This window comes from Onychostruthus taczanowskii, unplaced genomic scaffold (genome assembly GCF_017590055.1).
Source record: "Onychostruthus taczanowskii isolate IOZ18803 unplaced genomic scaffold, ASM1759005v1 scaffold35, whole genome shotgun sequence".
Taxonomy (NCBI): domain Eukaryota; kingdom Metazoa; phylum Chordata; class Aves; order Passeriformes; family Passeridae; genus Onychostruthus; species Onychostruthus taczanowskii.
Window position 1 is genome coordinate 7,066,921 of NW_024500905.1, and position 12,339 is coordinate 7,079,259.

The following is a 12,339-nucleotide window of genomic DNA, read 5'->3' on the forward strand; positions in this document are numbered from 1 at the left end:
GGGATCAGCTGCTGTGCTCAGAGGCTGATGAGGGGGTTTGTTTGTTCCTGTTCAGCTACCTGGGGTTACAATATATGGCTCTTCATCTTCAGACCTCAAGCTTAAAAAGGTTGATAAAGGATGTTTGTTTATCACTCCCACTTGCCTAATGCATAAAGCAGTTTGTTTTGGTCTTCATTACTTTCCCCTGGTAATTCCCCCTGCTGATAATTTGCCATCCTTCAGCCTGCCTGTGCTCTCTGTCACTGCCAGTTCCTGACTGAAGAAAATATGTGCTTGTCAGAGCAAGGAGGATGTTTTGAATGGGCGGAATTAAATCAGAATAATAGACCAAAGAGTATTTTCAGGCACCTCAATGTATTTAATATCCTTGTGTACAAGATTCCCCCATGAACAGTAATGCACACTGACAAATTTCAAAACTTAACAAGATAGATATTTCCAAACTGATGAGCCCCTGTTGGGACATTGTCAAAGACATGTGACAATTAAATGTCCATGTGCCTCTAAAACTCAGGAAAAAACAGCTGCATTATGGAACCTATGGGAGCAGTGCTGTGTCCAGTTTTACAGTTTTATTACAGGCCATAGACACACTTGGACTAATCAGTCCTCGGGAAAAAAGGGAAAGTGAGCAATGAAGTGAGTGATAAGACCAAGCTGCTCATCTTTATATTTTGTGATTTTAGGGAATTGCCTCATTTTGAGAATTGTCCCGCTTTTGTGCGTAGCCTTGCATCTCAGGCAAGTTCCTCCCTGGAAATCATTTGTCCTGTAAGTTCAAGACCTGGATATTTTTTTTGTCACCATAGCTGTACTTGTGTATTATCACTGCTGCATTAGAAGCAGTGAAATTCACAGAACCTGTGAAATTTATCACAGAATCACAGTCTGAGTTGGAAGGGACACATAAGGATCACAAACTCAGCTCTTAAGCAAATGGCCAAATATGGGGATTGAGCCCCAGACCCTGGTGTTATTAGCATCAGGCTCTGACCAGCTCAGGTGGAACATCTAAGGCTTTCAGAGACAATTAGGAGACTGTTGCCCAAGTGTAGAGATGAAATTCTCCTCACTGGCAGGAGTAGGTAAAAATGTTTTCTTCTGATGGGGAAGGCAGCTCTGGGTCTGCAGGAGGCTCAGGGCAAAGGGAGGTACACTGAACTTCTCAGTGGGGCAGGGCTCTGGCCTCTGAGAATTAGAAGGAAAAACCTTAAAGCAACTTTTGGGCTCATGTTACAGCTAAGAGGGCTACGCATTGAAGACTGTATTTGATGAAATTTATATGAAATACCCTTTTTCCTTCCTAATTATACAGCTAGCATAAAGATTCAAGAAAATCCGTGGACTATTTGTGAAGTGAATTTTGTGAAGAGAAGGCTATGAACTATATTTGTTTTGTTTATTTGACAAGCTCTGCATCTGACCCAGCTTGGGAGAAAGGAAATGCTATGAGGGAAAGAGAGCACAAGGTCTTTATTTTCACTGAATTATTTCTGGCAGTGAAGAAAACCTTTGGCTCTTCAATTATTTTGGTCCCATCCTGGCATTTGTTTCCTATCACCCAGTCCTGGATCATCTGACTTGTCATATAGGATCATGGTTCCTTTTTCCTCTTCTATCTAATGCTAAAAATGAGAATCTTGAGTCCCCTCCTTACTTAACAGCCTACCAGCAAGATGTATTGTGACAGTAAATTTTGAAACTTCACAGAATTGCCTAAAATCCAGTGTCAGGGAAACTGATACCAGACAGCCAGGATGCAAACTGGAGATTGTTTTTCCAGGGGTAACATGTCTTGGGACATGGCTGTTGGTATCAAAGAGCAGCAGAGGGTTAGGCATGTAGGGAGGGTGTGAAGGCCAGGATAAACAGATAGAAGGAGACCAGAGTGTCCAACTGTTGGCTCAAGGGAAGACTTTCTTCCCTGAAATAACTCACTGGCACTATTCAAAGGCAAGAAGAGAGACACATCTTTCTCCTTTGACAGAAAGAGGAAAGTTTGTCACAGCTCCTTGTTCTTTCTGCCCTGATTTATCCTAGAATCCTTAAGATGCCACTCTAGCTGGTGTGGATTTCTTCTGGCCACTGATTCGTTCTCTCAATGTAAAGTGTGTTGATTTATGGATAAATAGAATGTGTTGGCTCTACTGATCATGTTCGAACACAGTCATGGAAACAATGCTTCTTCTTAAAGGAATAGAAGTAGAATGGCAAAGTCAAGCACTCACAAGGCTCAAATTGCCAGTAATGCCCGAAGTAATACTTAGCTTTATACAGTCCATTTGTGTATTTTTCATATGATGGTATAAGCTTTAATTACTTGCTTCACCAAATCTCTTACCTTCTAGCAGCCATGCTTAGAATGTATTTATCTTACAAACATGGATGGTTTGTTTGAAACACTAGATTTTTTCCAGGAAGATTTTTTGGTGCCTGCATTTAACCATCAAGAGGTCAGCCTCTCTGCAGCACAGTTCATGCTTTTAAGCCTTTCGTAATACAGTTGTTCAAAAACATCTAGCTGAGTTGCAGCCACAGGGAACAAAGTAAAATGAAACTAGTGGTCCTTCCTCAGTGGGGTTTTATACCTTTCTTGATAGCATCGGTGACAGCCGTGCACAATTGTCCTGTTCTCCCTATTTAAGTACTCCTTTGTTTCCTGGCTGTCTGGCACCAGAGAATCATCTGTCTGACAGACAGACATGCACACAGTTATGTGTGTGTGCCAGTTCAGCTGAACCACATGCCAGTGTGTATTTGCTTTATGTTAGACTGGAAATGAAAAATCACTGTAAAATCTACAGCATCAATATATTTTTTTATGAATTTTTGAGTGCCTTGCTCCAATAGACCTTCATTGTTTTTTGTTTTTTTTAATTTAATTTTTGTGTTGTTCTTACTGGTCTAATTTTCCTTCCTACTTTTCTTTTATTCATAAGTACTAATTAACTGTGCCTATGAGCCATAACGCTTTTCTAATGAACGAGCCATGAGCTTTGTGAAAGTACCTTAAAAGACATGGAAAAAAAACACTTCCAGCTGAGCCAAATGCAGCACATCTCCTTGTGTCAGGTTGAGAGCATCTCCATTGAGTAGCCCTTTGGAGAGTTGCTGGAGCTGTGCAATTAAAATCAAGCCTGGAAGCAGCCAGAGCAGTGGTGCTCAGACACGGCAGCCACGGGTGAGTACCTGTTAGGAGAAACGCTGTGCTAGGAGGAGAGGGGCTTCCTGGGGGCTGTGCCTACTCTGACTTCTGACATGGCCCTCCAAGCTTCCCTAAAAATTCACCACATTGAAGAAAAAAGAAAAATGTCTGAGGACAGAGTAAAGGGGAAATGTTTCAGGGAAGAGCCAGCTCAGCAGGAAGATGTGGAGCTAGTGTAATTGGAGTGCATGGGAGGCTCATGCAGCTTCACAGGAAAGGCACTGTAAATGGAGAGGAAGGAACAGTCCTTTCTGGAAAAAGGCAAAATTGGAGAAATGGGTTGATTTGATGCCTCTACAATAACAGAAAATGAGATGCATCTCTATCTCTATCCCTTCTTTTTCAGGTAGATACAAAACCAAAATAGCTCTTAGGTGCTTTTATGTTCTGCAATGTAATGAGAAAAAGAGAGTGAAAAAATAATCTAATTCACACTATTTCCATATTTTTATGCATTTTCAGTGAGAGATCCCATGTTGAACTCTTTACAGTGCTAACATGAAAGGAATGGGAAAGAAAGAATAGAAATGGACCTCCACATGGAGAAATAAAAATCTTTGAATATAATACCAAATTAAATTGTTGTTGTGAGTCATTGTGTAGCAGAGACAAAAAAAAATGGATGTTTGATTTGCAGAAATCCCTGCTTTTCACTCAAGGCAAATGAAGCAAATGCAAATGCAGCTGGCTTCAGCTATTATGCACTTCATTTAGACCAGACATGCCACAAGAATGAATGTTATGTAAAATAGGCAAAGGCTGATGGAAAGCTGCAAGAGTGAAGCTGCATGGGGCTGAAAAATGCCTTTCCTAAATTTCTGCACTTCTTGCACATTGTCCATGGAACAGAGCCTGGAAGGAAGCCATAAACAGCACTTCTCAGGCTGTGCTTTCTCTTCTGTATGGAGAATGTCTCATGCAGCAGCGAGAGCAGAAGGCAAGGGATAGTGGGGTATAAAAAAAGGATCAGGACCCTCTCTTTGGCAGTCAGTCCAGTGTCCAACCTTTTCTACACCACACAACGTGTTAAAATCATAGCAATTCTTCCTTTGCAAAGGCGAGTTTGTGAAACACTGAATGAAAACCCTGCTTTCAGGCAGAGAGCTGTGTCACCCCTTCCCCTCACCAGCTGAGAGTTTCCAATAGCATATGCAACACACATATTTTCCTTCTGGCTTTAACATCACTTTTCCTCAGTTAAAGACACCATGTGAAAACATGACAAATATGAATATTTCATAATTCTTTGGTGCTTCTTTGGACTTCACACTACAGTCTTATTCATGACACAAAGAAAAACAAGCTTAGAGCAACACTGATTTTTTTCTCATAATGCTCTTTTATGTGTGAACATTAATGGAAGAAAAGCAAAGCAACGAATAGCCTTATAGAAAAGCTTCCATCAAAGGGAAATTAAAAGAGGAAGATGAGATTAAGTGTGTGTAATCACACCAAGTGCACTGTGACTTTCTATTTGGTTTTTAGGCTGTGCTGGAAAAGCCAACATTAAACCTGGTGTAGAAAATAGACACTCAGAGAGGAATGTCCAGTCAGAGCAACCTGACTGCCAGCCTTATAATTATGTTCATAGCCTGTAACATTTTTCCTAAATCTTCTTCAAGAAATAGATAAAAAATATGAATAGAATAAATAAACATTTCAAATAAAAACTGATCTTGAAAAAAAAGAAAAAAGAAAATAAAAAAGAAAAAAACACCAGCAGAAAAACTGGCATAATGAAAACAGAAAAAAAACCAATAAAACAGGCTGAGCACAGTACAGTGTGCCCAAAACCCCAGACTTTGAATGCAAATTAAGGTAAAATTAAAGTCTGGCATTTTCCTTTTCAAACTGTTCTACACTCTTGACTTGTACAACTTGCATTCATGAGTACAACTCTTGCAATTTCACATTCTTATTTAAGAGGGCTTTTTATCCTGAGGCATTAAAATTCCTGCTGGATTCTCTCAGATTGTTTAATAATTCTGTGGTTTAATTATTGAAATGATTGCAATTTACATCCTGCAAGTCCGGCAGCATGTTGGAGATTTGAAAGGTAAGATATATGCATATTCTCAGCAGTAGAAGAAATAGAAACAGTTTTCAGTCTTGTTGGGTTTTCCACATAAATTAATGATGGGAAGAGAGGCTTTTTGGAGGTTCAACAACACCAAGAGGATTTGGGCCCCAAATTACTGTAGCAGATCTTCTAACCTATCAGGTAAAATGTTTCCGCACATCAATTTCACTGCTGAATTTTCACAGTCAGCTGAAGCTCCTTACAGTGGGTACATGCTGACCACCAAAACCCAGAGAGGATAGAGCTGCACAGCCCCTAGCATACAGTGAAACCAGTTTGGGGTACATCTTCCCTACCAACAGGGCTTAATCCTTTAGTTTAACAATACCTCAAGAGAAAATTTGGTGCCCCTACACACTCCCTAAGATCACAGTGGATGAGCATCAGAGGGAAAAATCCTGGTTCAAATACCTTTCTCATCCTTACAGCACAAGCCAGTGCCCTGGAATATCCTGGGCAGGATATTCTGAAAATTCTGCTTTGAATTACCTGATTAGATCACTGGATAAATGTCTGCTCTGAAAAAAATATGGAAGAATATGGTAGAATACAAACATACAAAACTTGATCTCTCTTCAGCTACTGGGAAGAAGTTTTATAACTAGTTTATAACTGCATAAATACTGGATTGATTGCTAGAGGAGCAATATCCAGCAGGTGGGCCACATATCTTGTGTCAAGTGCCATGCTAAAACTGAGGAAAACAAAACATGGTGTTATTTGCAGAACATTCCCTTGCCTTAATATTAGTTGTACTTGTAGTAGTCAGTCTTGGTGTGCATATTGGCCTTTTGACTTGTGTGTATCACAATCTTTCCCTCTCATCTCACTCCTTCCTACTGTGAAAATAAAACCCATATTCAGGGGAAAAGGAACACGCAATATGTTCCAGACAGACCTCAAATCTGGATGGTCAAATCTGAAATCACTAGGTGTGGTGGTCCTGCTGGAAAACCTGTTAAATAATTTTCTTACAGAAATCACTGAGGTCTCCATTTCTATTGTAGCACAAAGTCCACATTCCCAAGGTAGATTTCCCCATCTATCTCTGAAAACAGTGAAGGAAGAGGATTGATGAAAAACTGAAAGATGCTGGAGAGAAAGAGTATGGGTCTTCCAATGTGTTTGTAGGCACAGTAGGAATCCATGCATAAATATAAACTATCAGAGAGAGAAAATACCTCAGCATCAAAGCCGTGTTCAATGTGTGGGAGAGCATCAATATAGCTCAAATATAGCACAGTGAGCAGATGTCTTTACTACCATAAGTGTACTTAGACCTCCCTGGATTTACAGCAACAGCAGAGAATTACAGTCTCTTTCATTCAAAAACTCTAGCAAAAATCGGTGTTGCCAGTCACCTTTTATATCAGGCTACGAGGCTACAACACGCACCTACAGTAAGAGATCTGCACTGAAGACAAAAAGAAACAGGAGAAATTAATGGAGGGAAGATGAAATTTCAGTTTCTCCTCTTGAAGCCAGTCTTCCTTATGCGGAGAATGCAAAATTCCTTGTAGCCAAACTCATGAATGGTAAGGCCTCAATAAGTGGATGTGCCTTAAAAGTAGATATAACTCACTTGAACTCATCAGGAAGAATTTTTTTCACTGAAAGGGTGATTAAGCATTGGAAAAGGCTGCCCAAGGAAGTGGTGAAATGTCCATCCTGGAGGTATTCAAGAAGTGACTGGATGTGGCACTTAGTGCTATGGTTTAGTTTACATGGTGGTGTTCTGTCAAAAGGTTAGAGTCGATCATCTTGGAGTTCTTTTCCAACTGTAATAATTCTATGATTGAATGATTCGATGTCAAGTTTCTGGAAAGTATTGCTCCACATTTACCCCTCTGGCTTTGAAAAACTATCCAGAGACAGAGATAATAAATACATAGCAGCAACAAAACAAGGCAGCAGGAGAAGCAACTATCCTCCCTAGCACCTTCACTCAAACATCATAGAAGTTGTTTACAATGAATGGTTTGCTTCAAGTTTTGTTGAAAATATTACCTAAAACCCCACTGAGTATGGCTACTGTGGACACATTGGGCTTTTTCATTTTGCCTCAATTCACTGGACTCTTGGATAGACAAACTTAATGAAAAAAGTTTCAAATAAAAACCATGGGTGATTTAGTATACGAAACTACTATTAATGAACTCTTAAGAACAGTACTAACATGAATTCTTTATGATGATGTCTTTTAAAACTATTTTATTTCCTATTTTAAAGCTGAGTTTCTGGAAAACAATACTGAGGTATGAAATTGTCCCATTTATGACAATTCTAAAGTTATACAATAAGATTTTTCTGGCAGATTTACTGTTTTTAATTAGAATCAAAAGTGCAGACAAAAGTCATAGTTATAAGAAAATGTTATATTTTCATTAATATTTTAATAGAGACATCTGAAACAGTCATTTTGCAGAAGAATAGGTCAAGTCTTCAAATATTTGATTTCAAATGTAAGTAGAACAAAAATATTGATTTAAATACAAAGTATTAAGTATATGAACCAGGTACTGCCTTGAGGAAATAAACCGGTGTGGAACAACAGCAAAAAAAGAACCAATTTTGATATTTTTATTAGACTGTTGGCAACAAATATATGAAATTCTGACTGCCTGAAGTCAGGTCTTAGACAAATTTTTTTGTAAAGTAAATAAAAATATGTGATTAACATAGCATTTCTTGAATGGATGCTAAAATTGCTTCATCTTTTTTATTAATCTCTTAGGTATACACTGCAGTTTGCATTGAAAAAAAAAAAATCACACATAAATGTATTAAGGCAAGAATATACCCCTCCTAGTTAAAATGCATGCTCTGCTCCGTGGGCATCCATTGGTTGTAACCCATTGTGAAGAGAGGAGAATGGTTCTAAACAGCAATGGTAGCAAAAACACCCAGCCTCTTTCTCCCCTTGCCCACCTCTAAAATGCCTTGTCACACCTCTAAAATGCATATAGGATTGTGGGTGAAATTTAGTCTTCAACTGAGTATGAAAAAGAAGCAGAGGACTTTCACTTACTGCTACATAAATTGGTTTTGTAATCTCCATTTACATGTGATAAACAATATAAATTCAAGATTAGTTCGGCCTATTTTTTCTTGTGCTATAAGGGGAATTTTAAGAGCTTTTTAAAGAAGCCAGTCACCAGGCATGAATACTTTCCAAAAGTGTTACCTTGACTCCTGAAGCTGTGTAAGTACAGCATTCTGACCCAGAAAGTTGGAGGCAGCTGCCAAATTTCTCTCAGCAAGTCTGACTGTAGGCTTGAATGTCTTTCTCTGTGTTGTGCACCATATCATAACCATGCCCATCACCACACCTGGCTGGAGCTGCTTCTCAGTTTCCTCCCACGGTTGCACCTCATTCCAGTAAATCTCAGCCACTGAGGCTGTAGCTCTGTGCCTCAGAACTGCTCTTGTTTTTCCTACCACCCCGTGAGACATCCCATTTACAGGAAACTTGATTTATCTTCCCTGTCTCTGTATCAAGACCAATAATTACATTCAGACAGAACAGATGACAGCATCTGGATGTGATCTGGAGACAGCAGGAGGGGAGAACTGCTTGCTCTTTGGTAGTGGTTTCTAAATTCCAGTTCATTACTAAAATGACTTCCTAAGTTCCAGCAGTACTTAACCTGTAGCTGGAGTACAGCTTAAATTCCAGATATTAGTTTTTATTAGGGTAGGTTCATGAACTCTTAAGTGCCTGTTATTTTCATCTCCCCAAAGTGTTTATTGGTGATTTTTTAACTGTCTCGGCAAGTTTTGAAGGCTTCACAGCACTCTACATTGTTTCCATACAACACTTTTTTCACCACAACATTTTGATATTTAACATATAGATTTACTTGTCAGGGAGCATAGAATCACTTCAGTTGAAAAAGGCCATTGAGAATATTGAGTTTATTGTATAAGAGTATAAGATGAGAAATTAAGTAAGGTATAAAGTTTAAAGCATATTTGATTGCATTCAATCTTAAAAGCCTCAAGACTAGTGTGGGGCCTATGTTTTAAACTCCTCTCTTAGTTCACAACATGCACAGATGACATATATCACGGGACATTATGCCTTTAACCTAAATTGTGTTAAGCTTGTCTCCACACTAAGAGGCATCACTGTGTGTCTTCAGGTGGGGTTAACTCCCAGCACCACCTCTTGGCGTCCTTGCCCACACCAAGCTTCAGGGCAGGACAGCAGAGACCAGGCAAACACCAAAAATGTGTAGCACTGGCTCTGCATCCCAGACCATCATCTTCACTGGCAAGACTGGGCACAGTCTTCTGACTCAAATCTATCTGACTGCACAGTGCCACATTGGTGTGGGTGTGGGTGTGGATGTGGATGTGGATGTGGGTGTGGGTGTGGATGTGGATGTGGATGTGGATGTGAATGTGTTTGTGTTGAGCTGGGCTGGGGCTGGCTGGGATCTTTCTGAATAGCTGCTCCTGGATTCAGGAGATGGTCCATAGAGCAGTTATGCTCAGGCAAGAGCTCAGTTTGGAGTGCTCTTGGCAAGCACAAGTTGTTACAAGCAATCCATTATCACTCTTGACTTGTTCGGCTCCTTTCTGTATCTTTCTTGGGGGTACTGCAAAAGCCAAAGGTGTGTTTACATAGCTGTGTTCCTCCTTGGCAATCTCCTTAATCTTTTGGAAACAAGTGTGGCACAAAAATGACACAATGCAGGCACAGATCTAGCAACTCTAACTCTGCCTATCCGTAAAAAAGTGGTATAACAAAAAATTTTGTTTTCAGTCTCTCTTTTTGAAAAATAGTACTGGAAAGACACACATATTTTGTTTCAATTAAACAACATGCCATGAATAAACTCAGAAAAAGACAGTACTTTACTGGGGTTCTCTACCAGCATCAGAAAAACTAGTTTTTTTCCAGTCAGGGTTTGTTGTTCAGTGCCTTGCAAAGGGTTGGTAGGGATCCTCAGGAACCACAGAAAAGACCAAGAAAACTTTTCTATTCTCACTCCTTCTCCTCCCATTTGAAGGTTTGGTTTCCTGACCATGAGCCTCATTCAGACTTGGATGCCTACAGCAGTTTTCCCACAGGCATGCCAAAGACAAGCACACAATCTTCTATGGAGAGAGCGTAGAGAAGAAGCTAGAATTTTTACTCTGGCCTGGAAGGTAGGGATTGAAAATAATTTCTCATAATTTCCAGGTCAATGTCCTACTGTTGTCTAACTGTTATCTCCTCCTTTCATTTAATAAAGCTTCAATTACTCTGTTTGAAATGAGGTGCAGTCAACAGAAGAGATGAGGAACCTCCTTCTCTGCCCTGTTTGTCAGGGTGGTTCATAGTTCAGTGACCAGATGAGATATGGAAACTGAATTTCCTCAGAGGAAACAGGGAATAGTCTACAGGTTTCCTATGATGTGGGACTCCTCTAACTTCAGAAAAATCAAGTAAAAGAAAAGAAAACAAAAACAAAAACAAAAACAAAAACAAAAACAACAAAACAGCAACAACAAAAAAAAACAACCCCAAAACCCAAAGATAAGGTCATCTTTGCATACTTCCCACCCTGGCTGGAGCTTTTTTGCAGTCAGATGATTCATTACTCCCTGACCAGACCTGAAACTGAGTATATTTGTTCAAGTCTTCTTCACAAGAGCAAATTTTTCACTAAGACATCTCCATATGCTTAGTGCTGTAATATAGTAATTATTGAAAAATCTCACTAAAGAAAAGTCATTCATGAGAGTATTTTTAGAAGAACATCCTGCTGTCCTCATGGTATCTTAATTTATTTTGGGTCTGAGGACTTTGAAACAGGCTAAGAACCCTCTGCTTTCTGACAGAACACTTCTGCTTAATTAAAGTAACATAATTTGGAAGCGCAGACACAGATAAAATGATATAAAAATAAACCAGACCACAAAACAAGAGAATAAGTTTGTATTTGTCACCAGATCTGATTTTTACCTCTAACCCTTCACCAACATATAGTTTACCCATTTGAAGTGTTTTTGCATTTCTGTTATATGTGATGCTCTCAGATCATTTCATGAGCAATTTTCACATAACAGAGTAAAATAAACAGCTCCCAAAACACATGAGAGACACCTTCTCTGTATATTATTTTCATGTAAAAATTCTTGAAAAAATAAATCGTGAAGGGAGCCTTACAGAAATTATTCTGAAATATTGTGCTGTTAAAACTGAAATATTATTTCCTTAAACTATCTACTAATACAAGATTTGTATTTTTTCTAGATGGAGAACCTGCAACATTGACCAAAAAACCCTAAGCAACTCCGTAGCCATTTCTTTGACTTTTTGAAATTTATTTTCAGTCCTCATATTGCAACTTCTTTAGCATAAGGTTGAAAGAGTAAATGTCATTCCTGAGTTATTCCCCACAACTCAGAATTTTTAATGGTCTCAGTGGAAGCAGGTTTGCTCTCAAGTAATGTATTGCTGTGCCAACACAAAATATATTTGGATGTCAGTCTTGTAAAATGTGAGAAATGAAGCCAGAAAACTTATATGTGCTACCAAACTTCTTCCAGTCAGGTCACCAGACCTGACAAACTGTTAAATGTCACCAACATTTCTGATACCCCTGTGAGTATCAATAGGATGGAGAGCTTATTTCTAAAGGACTTCAGATAATGCTGGGAGGCTTCAAGCTGTCCACGAGCTATTAGACCAAGTTATCTTTCAGCAGAGGCATCTCATCATATGCAGAGCAGGTCCTGAAGCCCTTCAGCCTATGGAATGGCATGTTCACAGAGCCCATGGGAAGCTTTGCTTTGGCTGTGTGGGCTGACAGCCGGGGGTACACACACGGTTCACTTGTTGCCATAGAGGTGACGTGGCCACGAGAGGGGCTGGTGAGTAAATAGGCGCAGTACACAGTACGGCAGTACACAGCCACATCATTTCAACCTGCCTGAGGACGTGCAAATCACCACCCACACTCACGGAGGCAAGGGAAAAAGAAGAAAAATGGCAGTGAGATCCCTAGTTATTTCCCATCTGGTAGGAAATGCCTGGCACCATGGTAGACCTGGTGGCAGC